Source organism: Ambystoma mexicanum, chromosome 1p, assembly GCF_040938575.1.
Source record: "Ambystoma mexicanum isolate Mex_15411 chromosome 1p, UKY_AmexF1_1, whole genome shotgun sequence".
NCBI lineage: Eukaryota > Metazoa > Chordata > Amphibia > Caudata > Ambystomatidae > Ambystoma > Ambystoma mexicanum.
The window spans coordinates 462,434,565-462,454,426 of NC_090921.1; positions in this window are offsets into that span (position 1 = coordinate 462,434,565).

A 19,862-nucleotide genomic window follows, 5' to 3' on the forward strand; every position below is an offset into this window, starting at 1 on the left:
TTATTAATGCCACTAGTTCTGCTGCTTGCGCAGAGTAGTGTGGAGGCAATCGTCTTCTTGGCACTACCTCAAAGCTTCAATCCTTACAATGTACAACTGAAGCGTCCATGTGCCTCAGTCCCATGCTCTGATTGATCATCGACAAAACGTCAATGAATGCAATCCCCTCCACCCTCAATTTGTTTTTCTTTAACTTGGGGTATGTCATCATATACATCAGTATATGTGGAGCAGTCATGTACATAATCGCCTTCCTCTACCAGTTCAGTGATAAAGGCTGCCAGATTCACAGTGCAGCACTTTACATTCTTAACTGCAGGATTGTATATGACCACTTCATAGACAGATGCTTGCTGTAAAGTGAGAGTGCTTTTCTATTTCTGCAAAATTGCAAATAGGGCCTGCTCCACATACAGTGTCACGGCACAGCCCATCGTTATTGCCACTGATTTCTCAATAGAAAAGTTTGCTGCAGCCAATGCCTGCTCAAATGGGAACTGTCCCTTCATCAATGGATCTAACGGCCCACTGTAATATACTAGTGGTTTACACCCCATCGAACATTTCTGAGTGAGGACAGCCATTCAAATACCCATTGAATAGGAAAACAAGAACAACTCCTCCACATAATATGGTATTGCTAAAACTGGGACATTTGTAATTGCATTAATTAATTAAATGCTTCAATCATCTCTTCTGTCCATCTAAGTGCTTCTTTCTCTTTCTGTGCCTCTTTGAACGCTTGCAACAGTGTTCTGATATACATAGTGTAGCCAAAAATCCATGATCAGCAGTAATTGCACAATCCCCAAAACTCTTGCATTTTCTTCACTGTGGCTGGTGGGGGGGAGGCATGGTATCACAAGTATGACACTGACACAATAGATACAATTTGTAGAACCTTTATTGAAGTTTCCTGGGTTGGAAAAGCTCCTACTTTGCCCTATAACTAAGATGGGAGTAGTCTCGACCATCAAATGATAAACAAAACCCTCCTAATGGAGTCTGTCAAATACAAATGGCCTATGCTAACAAAACCTAATGCCTGCCCTATCTCTTGTACAAAAAGTGTATAAAGGAGAAATGTATGTAAAGAAAATCAGTGTTCAAAAGAATAAATGTGGCTGAATCTGTTCTCCTCCCCACGTTAGACTACAGGGAGTAAGGATCGAGACCCGCCTGGCCTTCCACGTTAAAATCTCTTTGCAGACTTCCAAATAATGTTACAACAAAAAAGTTAATGTAGGTCCCCCTGTGTCGGGCTCAGACCTCTTCAAAACACAGTTCACGTTGGTCCCCCTCTGTCGGGCTCAGACCTTTCACAACAAAGTTCACGCAGGTCCCCGTCGGTCAGCCTCAGACCTCTTCAGAAAACAGTTCAACAAGACTTGCAAGGGGGCTCCCTTCCGCAAGCTTATTACACTTCGGGTCTCCCTGAGTCAGGCTCAGACTGCTTTCAGATGTCGAAGACTTTCGAATGTGCGTGGCTTTCTTTACAGACCTATAGAGGACAACTTTGACTAAAAGTTCAAGGTTCAACCTTCACTCTTCTCTTCTCTAGGAGATCATTTTGCTTACTTCGCTTTTGCAGTTAATTCGCTTTATCATTACAGACAATGCACCTTTCACTGAGACTTTCGAGTGGGCTTCTTCCTTTCGTCGGACCACTCTGTTACTCAGTGTTGCTGATTTCATAGCTGTCCTTACGTCAATGTTCATTCACAGTTCTGCCTTTCTTCATGTCTCATCCACAAGCATGCAGCCGTCACTTGTGATACAATGTTGCCACTTCAAACTTTCTTTAACACACACTGGTCTCTCAGGTCGCTTGCCAACTCACCTGCTGTGTGCATTTCTTTCTTGGATTTATGATTTCCAATTCACAAGTCAAGGTTAGTACCACAGGCTTGGCCTCACCTCCCCATCTCTGCCATTCACCAAACATAATGTAGCCTTCAGAAGTGGGATCTGGCCTTCTCCACATATCTTTCACGGCCTGTTGGAGGCAACAACCTCCAGTAGGTAAAAGTTGGGGTTTTCGACCCGCTGCTCTCGTCCCTCGGTCCGTCGCTCTGCTCCAGTGGGTTTGCCTTTGCCCCAGGAGTGCTGCTCGATCTTGTGTTCTGCCTTGCTCAGAGTGTGTCTCTAGGTTCTTCCTTTTATCTGTGTGAGGAGAGCTAATTGGTATCAGGTGTTTCCACTTAAAGTCAAGTGCCTGACTTTGCCTGACACGATTAACAGACATGTCCAGTACGATGTATGAGGGTTAGTCTTGTTACTCTCAGTCAGCCTCTTCCTCGGTCCAGTGTTTGTGTAAAAAGGGGGGGAATTGGGACCTCATAGAATCCTAAAAAATCAGATGGGTTAGAAAAACAGAAAGGGGGGAATACTGCGTCTCACCATCTGCTGCCTCATCCCCACTCACGGAAGACCCCTCACCCAGGTGATCCTCCAGCACTGGTCCACCCCCAGGGTCTAGATCCAAAGGCGATGGCCATACCCTGCCACCTGAACGAGAGATCGCAGGGACTAGCGGGAGAGACACCGTCTGGTTTCTCACATATCGTTCCCCTATGCTATGGAGCCGCACATGTTTCACAGGGAAACCGGGAAAGGAAATCGACCTTCCCTTGTTGTTTACATTTTTGGTGTTGCACACTGAAACAATAGGGTTGCAGGTCTAAGAACCATCTCATGACTCAAGGGTTAGAGTCCTTTCATTGACTTATCCATACTAAAAGTGAGTGGTTGGTGACCAGTGTGAACTTTATCCCTAGAAGATAGTACCTTAGATGGACAATTGCCCATTTAATGGCAAGAGCCTCTAATTCCAACACAAAGTAGTTCTTCTCACATGGGAAGAGTTTACGACTAGTGCATAGGATGTGGTGTTCTAATCCATCATATATTTGCGATAAAACTGCCATTAACTCTGTGAGAGAGGCATCAGTTTGTAACACACATTCTTTTGAAAATACAACTACTTTTATGATTGGGTTCTGACACAAGGTTTATTTTAGTTTGTTGTAGCATGCATCATCCTCATCCTCATCCCATCCTCATCCCAACAAATCTTCTGGGGTTCAGCATTTCTTAGCTTGCCTGTTAATCTGGCTGTACTATCTGAAAAACCTAGGATAAATCTACGGTAATAACCAATCAATCCTAGGAATGCCCTGAGGTCTCTCTTGGTCTTGGGTGTGGGGGCATCTAGAACAGCTTTCTCTTTTTCTTGTTGGGGCTAGACACTGCCATTCCCTAGAAAGAAGCGGAGGTATTTCACGTCCAATTGAGCCAACTTACATTTGGATGGATTGGCAGTTGAGCCGACATCTCTGAGGGTTCTCATAATAGTACAAAGATGAAAAAGATGGTCTTCTCAAGTTTTACTATGAATGACTATGTCGTCAGTATATGCCCCACAGAAATCGATGTACGGCTGTAGCATCCTGTCCATAAGTCGTTGAACAGTGGCGGGGGCCCCATGCAGTCCAAAGGGAGGAATGTGAATTGGAATAGTCCCATTGGTGATGAGAAAGCTGTCTTTTCCTTATCAGGTCCATGTACTGGGACCTGCCAATATCTGCTGGTTAAATCTAAGGTTGACAGGAATGTGGCATTTCCAAGTTTATCTATTAACTCATTGATGCGTGGCATAGGATAGGCAACGACGGCAGAGATGACGCTAACCTGCCTGAAGGCTATACAAAATCTCCAAGAATTATTGGGTTTAGTTACCAACACAATAGGGGAGGGCCATGGACTCAAAGAGGGCTCGATAATATTTGCCTTCACTATTTTTTTAACTTCCTCAACTACTATTTGTTTTCGTGCCCGCTGGGAGATTATATGGTTTCGAATGGACCACGTTTCCCTTTGGAGTTCTGATATAATCATAAGTACCATGTACTCTCCCTGGTTTCCCACAGAATACATTGGGGAATGCCATAATAAGGTCATTCATATTTTCTTGTTTCTGTTTAGATAGTTCTTGGAGAATAATTTGGGTACCAAACAAGACAACATACAGGAGGAGACGGCGGAAGGATTTTCTTTCCACTCCTTTGGGAGATTTACGTGATATGGGTACGTCTTTTGCTTTATACCAGGTTGGACTATGTTATAAGTACAGCTTATTGTTTGCTCTAGCACCTCAGAGGGGCACATGCCACTTTGAGACAAGTTTTTTTTCAGAGGTCGGTAAAAGGACTAATACCTTCTGTCCTATTAAAAAATATCCTAAATTCACATTCTTGTCATAGGTGAACTTCTGTTGGACTTGAGCTTTCTCCATGTGAGTGTGGTCTAAACTCCGGATGAGTTTCGGATCTGTGTGATTTTACCATTGCATAATGGTCCGTGACGGAAATGTCTGAATGGGAAATGTCTGCAACACAGAAATGTTCGTACATTTCCCATGCAGACATTTATTAAAATCACACAGATGCAAACTCACACACACACACTCACACCCCCAACACACCCCCACCACCCTCCCACCCCCTACTTACCTTCCCTTCAGACACACTGTGTCCCTGCGGTGCTGGGTCCCTTTCACTTCCGTGATTGGGAACCGGCGCCGCAGGGTCCTTTTCTTTTTTTATTTTTATTTGGGTGAGCTGCAGGGGTATGTCCCACAATTCCCCACCACTATACTGTATAGTATAGTGAGCGGGTGTTGCGGGGGACACTCCTGCAGCCCCTGACTTTTTTTTCTTTTTGCTCAGGTGAGCTACGGGGGTGTCCTCCGCAACACCCCAATCACTATACTGTATAGTACAGTGAGCGGAGTGTTGCGGGGGACACCCACCAGAGCCCATACCGACCCCACCAAAACACCTAAACACATACCACGAAAAGTTCTAACTTTTGGTAGTTAGAGCTTTTCGTGGTGTGTGTTTTAGGTCTTTTGGTGGGGTCTGTAATTTTTATTCTGACTTTTCGTCTGAAACCTGAGTTTCATATGTTCTCGCAATCGGGTCACTGGGCTTCATTCCGAGTGGGGCGGTAAGGGTTAACGGTCACCGGTAACGAGACCGGTGCCGTTAAACCCTTACCGCCTTACTACGAGTTCCCTTTGCGGGTCCTCCCTTAACGCCTGCTTTTAGCAGGCGTTAAGGACGGGACCCGCAAAGGGACTTTAGTGCTAATAACGGTACCGTAATTTACGGTACCGTTATTAGCGCCTTCCCCATTCCCATTGAGCCCTGTGGGGGCTCAATGGGAATGGGGAAGGGCCCTGGTGAATGGGGAATTACCAGTCCCTCCAACCTTGGAATGGACCGGTAATTCCTCCATTCACCAGGGCGGAGTCGGAATGAATTTGGAGGTAGCCATGCCGCAAATAGTGGCGTGGTTACCTCCAAAGTCGGAATGAGGCCCACTGTCTGTGAGAGTGGAATAGGTGCCTCTTCTCTCTCGTCCCAGGTCTTCCGGAGCATGTCTAAGATATCTCTTGGTTCTCTACCATAGAGTAACTCAAAAGGGGAGAATACGGTGGATGCCCGAGGGGTCTTTCTTACTGCAAATAAGGCCCATGGGATCATGTGATCCCAGTCCTTCCCATCCTCATCTACCCATATCCTCAAAATCATTTTAAGGGTTTTGTTAAATCTCTTGACCAATCGGTCTGTTTGGGGGTGGTAAACTGAGGTTCTTAAGGTAGTGATGTGTAATAATTCCTCGACTGCACCCATAAACTTACTCAAGAAATTGGATCCCTGATCCATCAGAATTTCCTGAGGGAAACCAACCCTGGAAAATAATGGTAGTAGGTGTTATAAAATGTGCTGGGTTGTAATAACCTATTACAAGAACCTATTTATTACCCAGTCTAGAAGTTTACAACGATCCAATGATATCCACCCCAATTCGGGAGAAAGAGACTTCTATTATTAGTAATGGGTTTAGAGAGGCAGGTAAGGGAATATACAAGCTGGTTTTCTGGCATATTTCACATGTCTGAATAAAGTTCTTTATGTCAGCATGGATACGAGGCCAGTAGGGTTTTAGACTGTCCCAAATGTCCCTCTGTCAAATGAGAGTGTGCAATCTCCGGCACAATCTTTCAATGGGTTTTGGGTATTACTAACTGAGTTTTACTTAGGCCTTCTCTGGAGGTTTCTCTTCTATATAACAATCCCTGTTTCAGGAAGAAAAAGTGGCTCCCCTTCTCTGGTCCCTCTCCCCAGGAATCACTTGTAAGAAAGCCTCTGCGAGTACTGGATCATTTTGCTGGTCGAAGGCTAGATCGGGAAGGATTGTAGGTTCTTCTTCCATTTTTGCCTCAGTGATACATGTGTCATCAGCCTCTCCAAAGCCTAAGCTACCTCTTTCAGTTTCCTCTTGTTCACTTTCTTCCTCAAAACAGAGAAATAGTGCCTTCTCAAGAATTCCCTGTGCAATTTTGTCCCCACAGTGCATTTCAAACCAAGTTTCACCATGCTTATGTAGGAGAACCTTTATGTTTCCCTGAAATTCTGGATCTATAATGCCTGCTAGGACATCTAGGCCAAACTTCCATGCCAGGCCAGATTTTGGGGCCAATCTTATATAACAACTTGCATGGGGTATTAGGACTAGGTTTGTGGGAATCATCCCTCTTTTCCCAGGAGGGATAGTGGCTTCTTTGCTGCTACAACCTCAAAGCCTTGGATTCTTTTGTGGTGGGAGAGGGGTTTGAGGCTCTGTGACTAGGTTTCTGGAATTGTAGGGTCCCTCAATTATTCTCAATTGAGTCGTATCTCACGCCTCAACAACACAGAACTCAAATTTATGAGATTTTTTCAGTCAGTTAGAATACAGGCGTATTTCATGCACAATAATGACAGCCCACCGTCCTCTTTTACAGGACTCGGACCGAAATCAACTTTCATACCTGGCGACAGTGTAATCCTGTGAGAGATTGTTGCTTTTGAAAATGGGATAATACAGGCTTTGCCCTCACTTTTTCAGGACAATCCCCAAGGTTACACACATTTCAATATCTCGAAAGGTGAGAAACTTGCTCCCAAATCTTTGGCAGCAAACAAAGATATTCTCATCAAACTGGCCAGCAAGGGCATTGGCATTGTCATCTTGGGTAAAAATCAAAATCTCATGATTATTCTGGCATTGCTTGATAACGTCAACCACTACTCTAAAATGTCAGTTGATACCACTGAAGAACTGATGATCACACTTCAAGCCCATTGCACTTCAGCCACTGAAGAATGTTTTCTAACCACAGATGAAGCAAGTCTTCTGACTCGGCGAGACTGTGGCATACCCACTAGATGTGCCCTACCTAAGATCCACAAAGACCTTGTGAATCCTCCCAGGACAACCATAGTCTCTCTCTGTGGGTCAGTACTGGAACCTTGTGGCCAATACATTGAACTAGCTATTCATGGCTGGCTGAGAATTCACCAGCATTTCTCAAGGAGACCACGGCAGCCATTCATGCCTTTGAATGTCTGCTTTTTGATGCTGCTAACAATTATTTAGTTACGCTTGGTATATCAGTGTTGTTTACAAATATCCATCAAAGTGAGGCATGCGATATTGTTAAATGCAAACTAAAAGCAGCCTCTCGCCACGGCGCCTTCTGGAATGACTACTGATGCACGGCAAGGTCTGCTCATGTGACCAACGACAAGTCACGTGATGCGGATCCATCAGGATGTGCTCCGTAAATTATTCCAGCTCATTAACTCAGTGCTTCTCAGTTGCTGCATCGAATGGCATTTGGTTTGGACCTGTGTTTTCTTGCTCCTGTTTGACCTTGGCTCTTGTATTCCGGACCTGCCTTTGGATCAACCTTCTGTTTTGGCGACCTTGCTTATTGGACTGAATTCAAGGCTTCTTTGAACTTGGCTTTAAACCTGCATGGACTGCTACTGGATTACCCTTTGGTTTGCTGTTATTTGGACTTCCTCTGGAACCGCTAACTGACTTTGGGCCTTTTGAGTCACCATCTCGGTGGTGTTTCCTGGAACTGTCAAATGGAACATCTCCTGGAACTCTCCCTCTGCTGTACCTCCTGTTTCCCCAGGTGTTTTCCCATCCATGGATATTTTCCCTCACTCTCTTCCTGATCCCTCCATGGCAAGATACTAGGTAGGTCTCGTTTTCCCACATTGTCGCTATATTTACATGTAACTGCATGAACACTATCCCTTTTCCTTCCAGCTACCTGAGGTTACTGTGCAGCGGTTCCAGCTCACCTGTGGCCTTAATAACTGGTCAGGGAGTGGGTTACGCTTCCCTGATTGGTGCTTGGGGACGGAGGTATATTTGTCCACGCAAAGGTCCACGTCTTGACAGACTGAGAAGCATTTTTACCCCCTCTGAGTGGGCAAATGGATGTCACCATCGGTGACCCGGTAGCCGCCCTGGTGCAGGCCATTACGGTATTACGGGCTGATATGACAGCCGCCACGGCCGCCATTCACCCACGCCTAGACACCATACAAAATGAACGCCATGCCCTTCCCCCTGAGGAGGAGTTTGGGGATCCGGGGGTCTCCAAGCCCTTTTCTAGCAACCCCACTCCGGTTTATGTCCCGGCTCCTTTCCCATTGGCCCCACCAGAAAAATTCCATGGTGACCCACGAAAATTCCACACCTTCCTCAACCAATGTAAATTACATTAGTTGTGCAGCCCTCAGGCTTTCCCTGATTCAACCACAAAGGCAGCATTTATCCTCTCACACCTGAGAAGGATAGCAGGGCTAACCCACTCCTGGAAAGTAACAGTCCTATTTTGTATGGGTTTGATTTACTGATAGGCAAGATGACGAGAGTCTTTACTCGGTTCAAGGCCCAGGATCTTGAACTTCTTGATTTGGTTCAGGGGAAGGCAGAATTGCTGGAATAAATCACCAGGTTCAACCAATTGGCTGCCAAAACATCGTGGCCTGAGAATAAAAAGATTCCATGAAAGACGCTTTGGCTGTAGTTCTGTCTCTGCCCATCCAATATCCCAAATTAGTGGACTTAGCATTAAAGGTTGACGCACGAAGGGCAGAACAAAAGACTGAATGCCTTAAGGCTCCTTCCTTTTCGTTTGCTGGTTCCCCTTCATCTTATGAAAACCCCTGGAGAACCCATGCAGACTGGGGGGGTTTGTGGCCCGTTGACGTCTGATTCACGCTTGTTTCTATTGTGGCCAGTCTGAGCACTTTGTGAAGGAGTGCCCAAATAGACCAAAGAAACCTTTGAATTTTCAGAAGGCTCATACCTAGAAGCGGGGGCAACATCCCTCAGTCTGCCACGACAGAACAAAGTGAAGCCTGAGTCCGTTCAAGCAGTGGATGGCTCACTCTTGGTTTCCGGCAGTGGAATAACTTTGCTGAAAATGTTGGGGGGGAGGACATGACAACTGATAGAAAGGGGCAGGGTGGAGGAATGGTGGAAGGTGGCTCTGATGGATAACACTAAACTACTACACCACAAGTATTTCAGAAAAGGTAGCAGGGGCTCCTCTCCAGAAAGAACATGGCATGATAACCTGTTCTGAGATGAAAGTTAGCAGCACACGCATTTTGCTCACTGTACCTTTCACAGATGGGAAATATCCATTTGCATATCAGTCTTTGTCCCGCCCACATGGGCAGTCCAGCACCGAAATGCTATGGCAATTCCTCTCTGAACAAGAGTACCAACAGCAAACCCATACACGTGTTTCAGCCTTGTTGGTCCTCATCAGTGAGATGAAGCTGTGCCTCTCTGAGCACAGTGAGCAGGGAGTCCACGTCTGGTTGCCCCACAAGAGTCAATTGCAACGCTCTGTTATAACTTTCATAAGGATGGTGGTGTATCTTTAAAATTCAATTCTAAAGACACGCCAGTCTTCTGAAACTTGGAACACCACAGTTGGTCTTTAGAATTCACTGCATTGACAATAGTAAAAAAGCATGTACCTCCTCTACCTAAAGAGGGCCTGCAAGCAGGCTGATGGGAGCTGGTGTTTGATTATTGCCACCAGGGCACTGACTCAAACAAGCATTCGGTCTCATTAAAATGAAGGTATATTTTCCTGTGTTCAAATGACCCCAAGCACTAGCGTATCAAGCGAGAGGCCAGACCAGGATATTTTTCAGTGGGATTCCACTCACTTTCGGCACCTCAAAGAGGGTGCCCAACGGGAAAGGTGTCCCACTGGCATGACAATGTGTGCCAAGCAATTCATGCTTACCCTTACCGAACGGTAGAGGTGTCCCACTGCCACGACAATGTCCCGAGGATCTTCGGGAAGCTGAGGGTTCTCACATTTCTCTGTATCAACAGAAAATTACACTGTGAGCAATTAGGCACTGATGGGCGGGAGGGGGCAACTATAAGCAGGGACTAAATGTATATGGAAGGCCCTGTTCGATGAACATGTGACCACACAATTGATTGGCTACTGCCCGGGGGATGCGCATATAGCATACACACATATAACTGGCAAATTAGCCTCCACCATCGATTTTATATGTGTAAATGCCCCGGCCTTAAAAATGGTTATGGAGATAGCAATCAACACTCGGGAAGAAAGTGATCATCTACCCTTATGCTTGCTGATGGAAAGCATCGCCAATCGTAATCCAATATCAATTAGAGCTTCACATGGGGACATCATAGTTAATGGGCAAGGCAATAGAATCCGATGGAATGATGCTAAGATTGAAAAGGCCATTACAGTGTCAAGAAATCTCGTAACTATATTTAATGATAGATTTGTAATCTCACAGAACGGGGATAGCGAAATAATCCTTTCTGCATTCTCTAAAATGGCTTCTTAGATTAAAGAATCTGTAATTGTCCACCGAACCTAGAAAAGCATTGCAGAAAGGACAAATATGGCAATGGACAAACATATGACTTATGATCCGGCAATTGCAAGCGCAAAACAGGATTTACGGAAAACGATTCATAATCTAATCTGTTATCAACAATGCCCTTGCTCGTCTAGTGTCTAGTAAGCCGTCATATTAAGAGAGTGAAACAGAACTACCGCAAGTGGCTCAGAGAATACAGAGCCAATGTGAAACTTGAAAAATTGAAAGAAATAGCTTTGTTAGCTATCCAAAAGGATACTACACACTTTTGGGCGGTCCTGCGAGATTCTTCTCCTCGCAGGTTATCCTCTATTGCTGTCACAGAGCCAGACTGGAAAATGTATATTGAAAAGAAGTTTGGGTTAGATGAGCTCAAACGTGACCCTCTACCACTTCCAGATGTTGTATGGCAATGTAAGACATCTAGCAATGAAATTGCCAACATCTTCCGCACCTCAATAAATCACAAGCTGCAGGGCCCGACGGCATTTGTAATGCTTTAGTAAAGGCTGAACCAGAGAAATGGGCATTATGCCTTCATCAGATATTCTCTCATATGGGTAAAAGTGGAATAATTCCCCCTTCCCGGAGAGAGAGCCACATTTTACCGGCATACAAAAAGATCTCTTGGAACCTACCGGCAAACTACCGATTACTTGCAATCAATGTTCCCTCTAAACTGTGCGCATGTGCGCTTGCCCAACTTCCTTCTGGGTGCCGCTCAGAAGGATTTCAGCAGCGCACACAGACAATTCCCACCTATTCAAAAAGATGTAATAATGGACAAGGAACAGCAGGTACCTAATATTTGCTTTCTCTCAAAAGGAAGCTAAATTGCATGAACTAGTATTGATATTCTGGTCTAGCTTATTTACATTGCCCTACTATGCAAGCTTGACCTTAAAAGCCCCCAAATCCTAAAAGTAGAATACATAACCAATAGGTTAAAAACTAATATGAAAAAGTTACTGCATGAACAGAAGATATCATTTAGCGATGTCTGCACACATTAACCAAATTATCTCCCCTCCCTACACATAACTCCTATACTTGACTCTACCACACTTAGACCTTACGTCTCAAACATCCGCCCTAGGCCTCAATCAGATATATTACCAGACAACCTTAACTCTGCCTACCTTGGCTCTGCAAAAGGTTACCAGACTTGTACTTACATCCACTTGTTTTATGTTTCTAATATGAATGAACTTTAAGCGCCAGAATTTCTGTTAATCATGGCAAATTAGCAAAAGCGTCAACCAGACTATGCAGCCCAACTGTCAGCTCAAATATCAGATACTGAGTGCAAGTAACCAGACTACTTGAATGTGTAACCTCATCCTGTGATTCCTATTCTTTGTACATATGTCTCACAAGCACTTTGAAGCTACCCCCTCGCAAGTTAATGCATTCTAAAATTCAAATATTAATTTGCCCTCTAAGGATTTTTTGTAGGGAAATGTCATGTCTACTTTATAAGCGGATAGCTTGCAATATCGTTTACCTGGCCTGCAAGGGATAATGGATATTAACTATGCCTGCCATTATTCGTATATAGTTTTAGGGCAACGGATATACAGATTACTAGAATGCTTTTGACACAATCTGCCACCTTTCCAAGTTTTCAAAGTTCCATGGGGCACAGACGTTAACAAATTATATGCTAACTAGCTGCTACGCAAAAACAGTTTTACTGAGCATTTTTATAATCCTACCCAACAATTCAAAGGTGGGGTATGTTGCCAACAACCTTGTATACACTGTATAGTAATTGTGCACTTACAGATTCAAGGCATTTTCTTAAAGTGCACATAATATCATGCTGAGGTTTCAAATATATTTTGCATTACACAGTATTGTGGCTATGCAAATATCCCAGTTAGTGTTTTACTGCTCCTATCCCTCACTTTTTACAGAGCCCCGTCAACTGGTATTGGAGGCTAGCACAGGTGCCGGGTGGGGTAGAGATGGAAGGGCACAGGAGAACACTCCTTTGGGGTGAAAAACAAATCAGCAACGCTCAAAATTCTAATCAGACTTTTTTGCAGGGCAGTAAAGTGAAGGACATGTGTTTGTTTTCTGAAGGATATGATTCTCTAGGAACAGTTTAGGAAACTGTGCATCCGGTTTCTTTCTCTGCTCACCTGCTGGGGGCTTTTCAATATGATGATGTGTTTGCATTATTACCTCTAGCATCGCCTTGTATCTTGTCCAACTGATAACAGAGAATTTCTTAAAAGGGGTCCCTAGATAAAGAAGAAAGTACTCAATCTGTTGTACCTATGAACATTGCTGATATTGACTTAAAAGGTAAATATATGTGATTTTCTTCAAAGGTGCTCCAGACAAAACCTCAGTACGACTCTAGTGGAATTGTGTCTAGGCTGTGGAGAGAAAGATTGGGCAAAACTCTAAGCTGTATTATGTATCCTGTCATATCACTTCCTTATTACTGTTACAAGGAGGGCTCCGATATGATGTTACTCCCTACTCCGGAGCAAATGATTTTTCAGGGAGTAAGAAAGTAATTAGCTTTTCCAGAAGAGATATTTCATGTTTATTAAAATATGTTCTTTCTCCTTAAAATTCCTCTTGAGATTGAGCAGTAGTATTATTTGAGTTTCTACCAATGCCACAGCTCTGCGGCTCGCTGATTCAAAACAAAATATCAGTGGAACTTTGTGGGTAGAAGCAGGGGTATGTTCCTCTATGTTTATGGTTTCCCATTTTTGTTGGGAAAACTTTCCTGTTTTTAGGGATTAACAATGGATTGTGTATATGCTTCTTAGCTGTATGGCTGGTTTTGAGAAAATGTCACAACTCACAGGACCACGTAATGTTGATAGCAAGCAGAGGCCCAGGAATTCTGATCATCATATTCAGTGGTGCAGTTATTCAAATGCAATTATCGTCCTTATACACATTTTGAGGCATGTTCTCCTGGCCCTTGAAATATTTAATTAAAGTGGCACATTAATTCCTGTTTGCATGTTTTCTGACACATTCCTTTTAGTTGGCATTATTTCATTTGCCAAAAATGTTATCCTATCTGAATTTTTTGACAGCTACATCAGTGATAAGTGCTATTTGCTTTTTTGTAATAAACAAGAATATTTTTCTTAATGGTTTTACAAAGTTTCTGTATAGTCTCTAAGCAGTGTCGACAAATGAATAGCCACAACTAAACCTATTGTTTATCCCAACCAAGCAAAGCTTTTTTGTGCATACACATTTTTTTCTTTCTCTGCGCATGAGTCATTTTGATAAGGAACTATGGCATATCTTGAAGTCTTGGACTGCTCGATGAGCTCTCCTTATAACCACATGGAACATATGTTCTCTTTTAGCCTATATGTTTGGAACAAGTGTTTCAGTATGCACCTTTTGCACTGACCCATGAAGAATTGCAGTGGTTGGGAAGGAGAAATTCTGTTCCAAACTCTTTGGAGATGGTAGTTCACCAACTCTGCATGCTCACACAGTAGGGTACCTCGTAATTTAGTTGCGCACATGGAAAATAAGTTGCGCACGAAAGCTAAGCATTTACGCACTTCGGGAAAAATAATTAGAGGGAATATTGCTTGCAATGCTAGATTTCCCTTCGAAAATACTTACAAAGGTGCTGTTGATGGAACTCAATGATTGGATTGATGCCAATAAGATATTACCACCTAATCAGATGGGATTTATAAAGAAATCTAACACTACCCATAATCTTTTAATATTAGTAACTTCCATTAAGTACGCAGGGACTAGGGGAACTTAAAAGTTTATACAGCATTCATTGACTTTTCTGCAGCGTTTGACACAGCAATTAGAGGTCAACTATGGAGAAAACTTGTATCCTAGAACATTCCTTTGGGCCTCCTTAAAATGTTGACGCTACTCCACACCTAGACATCAGTAAGGATAAGGCTAGATGCTGAGGGCAGACTGTCAGCCGCATTCTCAACCAGTCGCGGCTTTAAACAGGGATGTCTAGTCGCCACCACGCTTTTTAATCGTTATCTTTCTAATCTGGGTCTCGAGTTTAACAGTCCTTTACTTTGTCCTGTAAAGCTAAGTCGCCAATCTACAAGTTGGCTAGCATATGCCGACGACCTTGTTTTACTGGACCACACCCCACGTGGCCTGCAAATCTTGATAAATGCGCTAGTCAAGTTTTCTGACACTAATGGGTTACGTATAAATATCGATAAAAGTAAAACCATGATCTTTTCCCCGACAGCTGGTAAAAAGCGTAAGCCCATTTGCTCCTTGAATGGCCTGTGTTGGAAAACGTTGACTGCTATAAGTATTTGGGTATATAGACCAAAGCAAAGTGTAACACTGCTGTAAGAGCTATTATCCAATTCATTGGCAAACAGAGTGGAATGTCGATTGAAACAATTTTGTTGTTGTACCACACTAAAGTACGTTCGATTATGTTAGATGGGGTTGAGATATGGGGTGGCAATTCGAATTGGAACTTGCTGGGATAGTTCTGGATGTAACAGTAAAAACCATCCTATTTTGTGACAGAGTGTTGAAATCTGATCTTGAAAGTATGATAGGTTGCTTTGTAGATGCATTCTGCTTATAAGATCATTTTTATAAAATTGGCACCTTGGGAAACATGTTGAACCTATGTTTAAAATGGCAAGAAGGTTGCTGTGGTCTTTCCCCGAATGGCGTAGTATATGTGAATAAGTCACTCTTGAGAGCTAAAAAGCTAGAACTCAGTAAAGAACAGAACTGAGTTGATTTACTATCTGGAAATCATAGTGCCGATTTCTATCATTATATATCTCACCGGGACAACAAACTATCTTATATAACGACATATCCCAAAAGTGCAATTGTTAAACAATACCTAAGATTAAAGTTTAACATAAGTGCAGCATTGATGTCCCAAGGCGCCCAATGAGGTATAGCACGCTGTGACTGTAAATGTTGGCTATGTGGCACAAATGAAATAGCGACAACAGAACATTTATCATTATGGTGTGAAAGCTTATGTGGTTTGCGCGTCAGTTATTTGTAAGCATTTAACAACAATGTTAACATGGATGAATTACCACTCATTTGGGTTAGGTTCCAAAACGGTGGTGATGCCAATTTGATATTTTATATGGTTTTATATTATTGGAAATTGGTGGAAACTTTCAATGTTTTAACTTGACACTTGATTTTATTATGATATTTCAGTGTTTTTAGAGATTTTACTTATTCAAGTGTTTATTATTGAAAGAGTATCCTACTGTGCGAACTATTGTAATCTTTTATGAACCAAATTTATTATGAGAATGTATTGGAATTTCTGGACCATGATTATGTGTACATGTTTGTATCGTATGCTTGTATATTCAAAGCCAGTGCGGCTGTTGGTATATTAAATAAATAAATGTACATGGGAGGGAGTGATCAGAAGTGAGAAGGGTGCATAATGTTGCATGCTTTATGAAATAATGACTACGGGCCTCATTATGACCCTGGCGCTCCCGAAATGAAGGGTGCTGGTACGGGACCGGCCCCCTTCATTACAGAAGCGCCTATTACGAGGTTCCCTTTGCGAGACCCGGAACAGACGTCTGGTAAAACCAGACGTCCTTTGCGGGTCCCGCGAGGGGAAGAGGGAGCTAATAACGGGCCATTTGTAATGTACCCATTATTACCTCCCTCCCCATTCCCATTGAGCCCTATGTGGGCTCAAATGGGAATTGGGATGGGTTCCTGCAAGGAGGAATTACCGGATCCTCCAATGTCGGAATGACCCGGTAATTCCTCATTGCAGCAACCCGGTATTGGAGCCCAGTATCGAGGCAGCCATGGCGCTAATAGCACCATGGCTACCCCCATACTCGTAATGATGCCCTATGGCTTTAAAACAAAGGGGGATTTGTTATGCTCACATTAATCTGCATGATACTATTGTGACTTTGCATGCAGGATGGGGAGAGTAAAACTAAAGCCATACTCTCATTCCTCAACATAGTTTATGACAGTGCATATAGTGTACAATTAGTTTACTATGAAAGGCTAGCTTATTATGTAGTGTGGTTTGCTTCGAAGGCACTGCTATAAATAATTATTTAAGCACATGAAATGTAAAGCAAAACCGTAATACATATCTATATCAACTAAACCTGGGAAGATGTACACAGTTGCTTAAATTGTCCACATCCCCATTTCACCATTTAACCAAAGTATGTGATCCTGAGCAATTCATTTAATCACATTGTGTCGTATATGATGCTTTGTACGTGATTCTGATTCACTTCAAAGCTTATGTCACGCTATTATAATAAAAAACCCTAATGACTACAGAGTTGTTCCACATATAACAATAGTGCATTTTAGGTATTTTGCACCGCAAACTTATTTGCCACTTTCCTTACTTATGGCAACTTATTCTAAAGTCACTTCCATGGTGCATCTGCGTATCAAAGACTGATGATGTTCCTTGCAATGTCCTTTTTTTGTGAAGTCACTTCTGTTGGTGCAATCCATGTGCAAATTAGGTTTCCATGTATTTTGCCCCAGAGCACCTGGACAGAGCTCTAATAGATGTGTTTGCTGCATCTGCAATGATACTACAGTTTTTCTTATGTGTAAAAATCTCATTTGCCACTAATGTTACCAAAAAAGTAGATTGGGGCAGGGGTGGGCAGTTTGGGTGTGTGTATGAGACTATTACACGCACTGCATTTTGTGGCTCACCTCACCCTCCACTCTTGCAATGCTGGATACTCCCCTGATCCCAAACGTGATTGTCCAAAAGTGACCCCTCACTAGGGTCAGCCAGCAGCCCAGCCCTCCAACAAACATACATGCAGCTGAGCTCAGTTTGGCATTATGTAATGAGACAGCGCAAGCCTGGCTGGGCACCTCAGCTAGGCCTGCGCTGTCCAATTACATGACCAATGAATGCGGTGGCCACAATGCAGCCCCCTGGGCCTCCCACCAAAAGATGAGGGGGACGAAAAGGCATGCCACCAAAGTTGGGGGGCCTTATCCCCCTGACCACCCCAATAATTACTGCCATGGTTTCCGGTCTTATAACCCAGCAAACCATCCGACTTGTTCTGATGATCCAAGATACACACACAGAAAGGATAACCTTTGACATTATAACCACGCCGCAGTTTGGTATCATTCTGGGTTTGCCTTGGCTAAAGAAACACAATCCGTTAGTGAATTGGGACCAGGGTTCCTTGGACTTCGTTTCTCCATATTGTAAGGAGAAATGTTTCTCTTCCTCACTGCCACTTCTTTCACAATGTCAGGCTTTGGTTGCTCTTACACATTTAGTGGGGGCCATCACATCCAACATCCCGCAGAAATACAGAGACTTTGCCAGGGTGTTTGACAAGGGTAGTGCTGAAACGTTGCCTCCCTATCACCAATACAATTGCCCAATAGAGCTGGTTCTGGGGGCGAATATACCATGTGGGCGGTTATACACCTTGTCTCCTGTTGAAGACAAGGCCCTCAAAGATTACATTACTACGGTTCTCCACGTAGGAGATATAAGACCGTCCCAATCCCCGGTGCTAGTCCTATATTTTTCATACCCAAGAGGGAGGAAGACCTCCGACCATGTGAAGATAACTGCAGGATCAATAAAATCACTGTTAAAAACCGGTACCCCATTCCCCTGATTTCAGGGTTGCTTGACGAGTTACACCAGGCAACCATGTTCACCAAACTAGACCTCTGGGGGGGGCCTATAACCTCATCCGTATCAGGAAAGGCGACGAATGGAAAACTGTGTTCTTCACCCGTCATGGGCTTTTTGAGTACTTGGACAGCGTTGCAGGGACTGTTGGAGCCGTTTCAAGGGGCTGTGGCACCTCAGGACCTCCCGCAAACTGCCAAGCAGAGCAGTGTAGCAGCCTCGGAGTCGGCACCAGAATGAAGACCTGCATGATGCCGACTCCGGGAAGGGACAGGTGAGTGTGTGACAGTGCCCTCCCCCAATTGCCCATGACCCCGTGGGCGGGACGGCAACTCTCCGTGGAACCAAGCCACCAGGACTGGGGCATGGACGTTTTCAGCAGGCACTCACTCCTCTCCTCGGGCCCATACCCCACCCAGTCAATGAGGTATTGGAGACAACCTGTGCAATCCCGGGAGTCAAGGATCGCATGGACTTCATATTAATTGGAAGAACCTTGGAACGGAGGAGGAGGCGACAACAGAATGCGTGTGGTGGAAGGACAGGGTTTAAGGAGCGACATGTGAAACACCAGGGGTATGCGTCAAGAAACGGGAATAGCCAAACAAAAAGACACAGGATTAATGACCTTAGTAACTCTATATGGCCCCACAAAACATGGAAGGAGTTTACGACATCCTGGAATACAGAGAGGCCGGGTCGACAACCAGACCCTGTCACCAGTTATATAAGACGGGACCAAGCGCCTATGTTTGTCCACGGCGCGTGAAAGCCTGTGCCTCACGCAGATTCGCAATTGTCTGTTCATGCACCATAGTGAGGTCCCTGATACAGGAGTTTGCAGCAGGAGCTGAGGTGGGTAGTATGTCCGTACCAGGTAAGGTGTGGGGGTGTTGACCATACAGAGAGAAGAAAGGAGAGGAACCGGTTGAAGAGTGAGGGGCATTGTTCTATGCGAATTCTGCAGTAAACAGAACCGTAAGCCAGGACCTTTGGCGTTGCAGGCAGAGACACTGTAGATACTGCTCTAACGTCTGGTTGACGCGTTCTGTCTAGCCATCTGCCTCGGGATGGTATGCCGAGGACAGAAGTGCGCCAAAGCCCAGAAGCGTAGTAAGTGCCCTCCAGAATTTGGATGTGAACTGAGAACCCCGTCTGTGATAAGAATAAATGGGAGGACGAAAAGACAAAAGACGTGATGGAAAAACAAATCAGCTAGCAGCAGGGCAGAGGGAATGCCAGATCAAGGAACAAAACAAGCCATCATAGGTAAAACAGTCTATTACGACCCATATAGTATCGAAGGTCTGTATTAATGGCAGATCAGTGATGAAATCCATTGTAACTATGTGCCAGGGTTTACGTGGTATTGGCATGGATTGTATCAATCTGAGGGGTTTGCC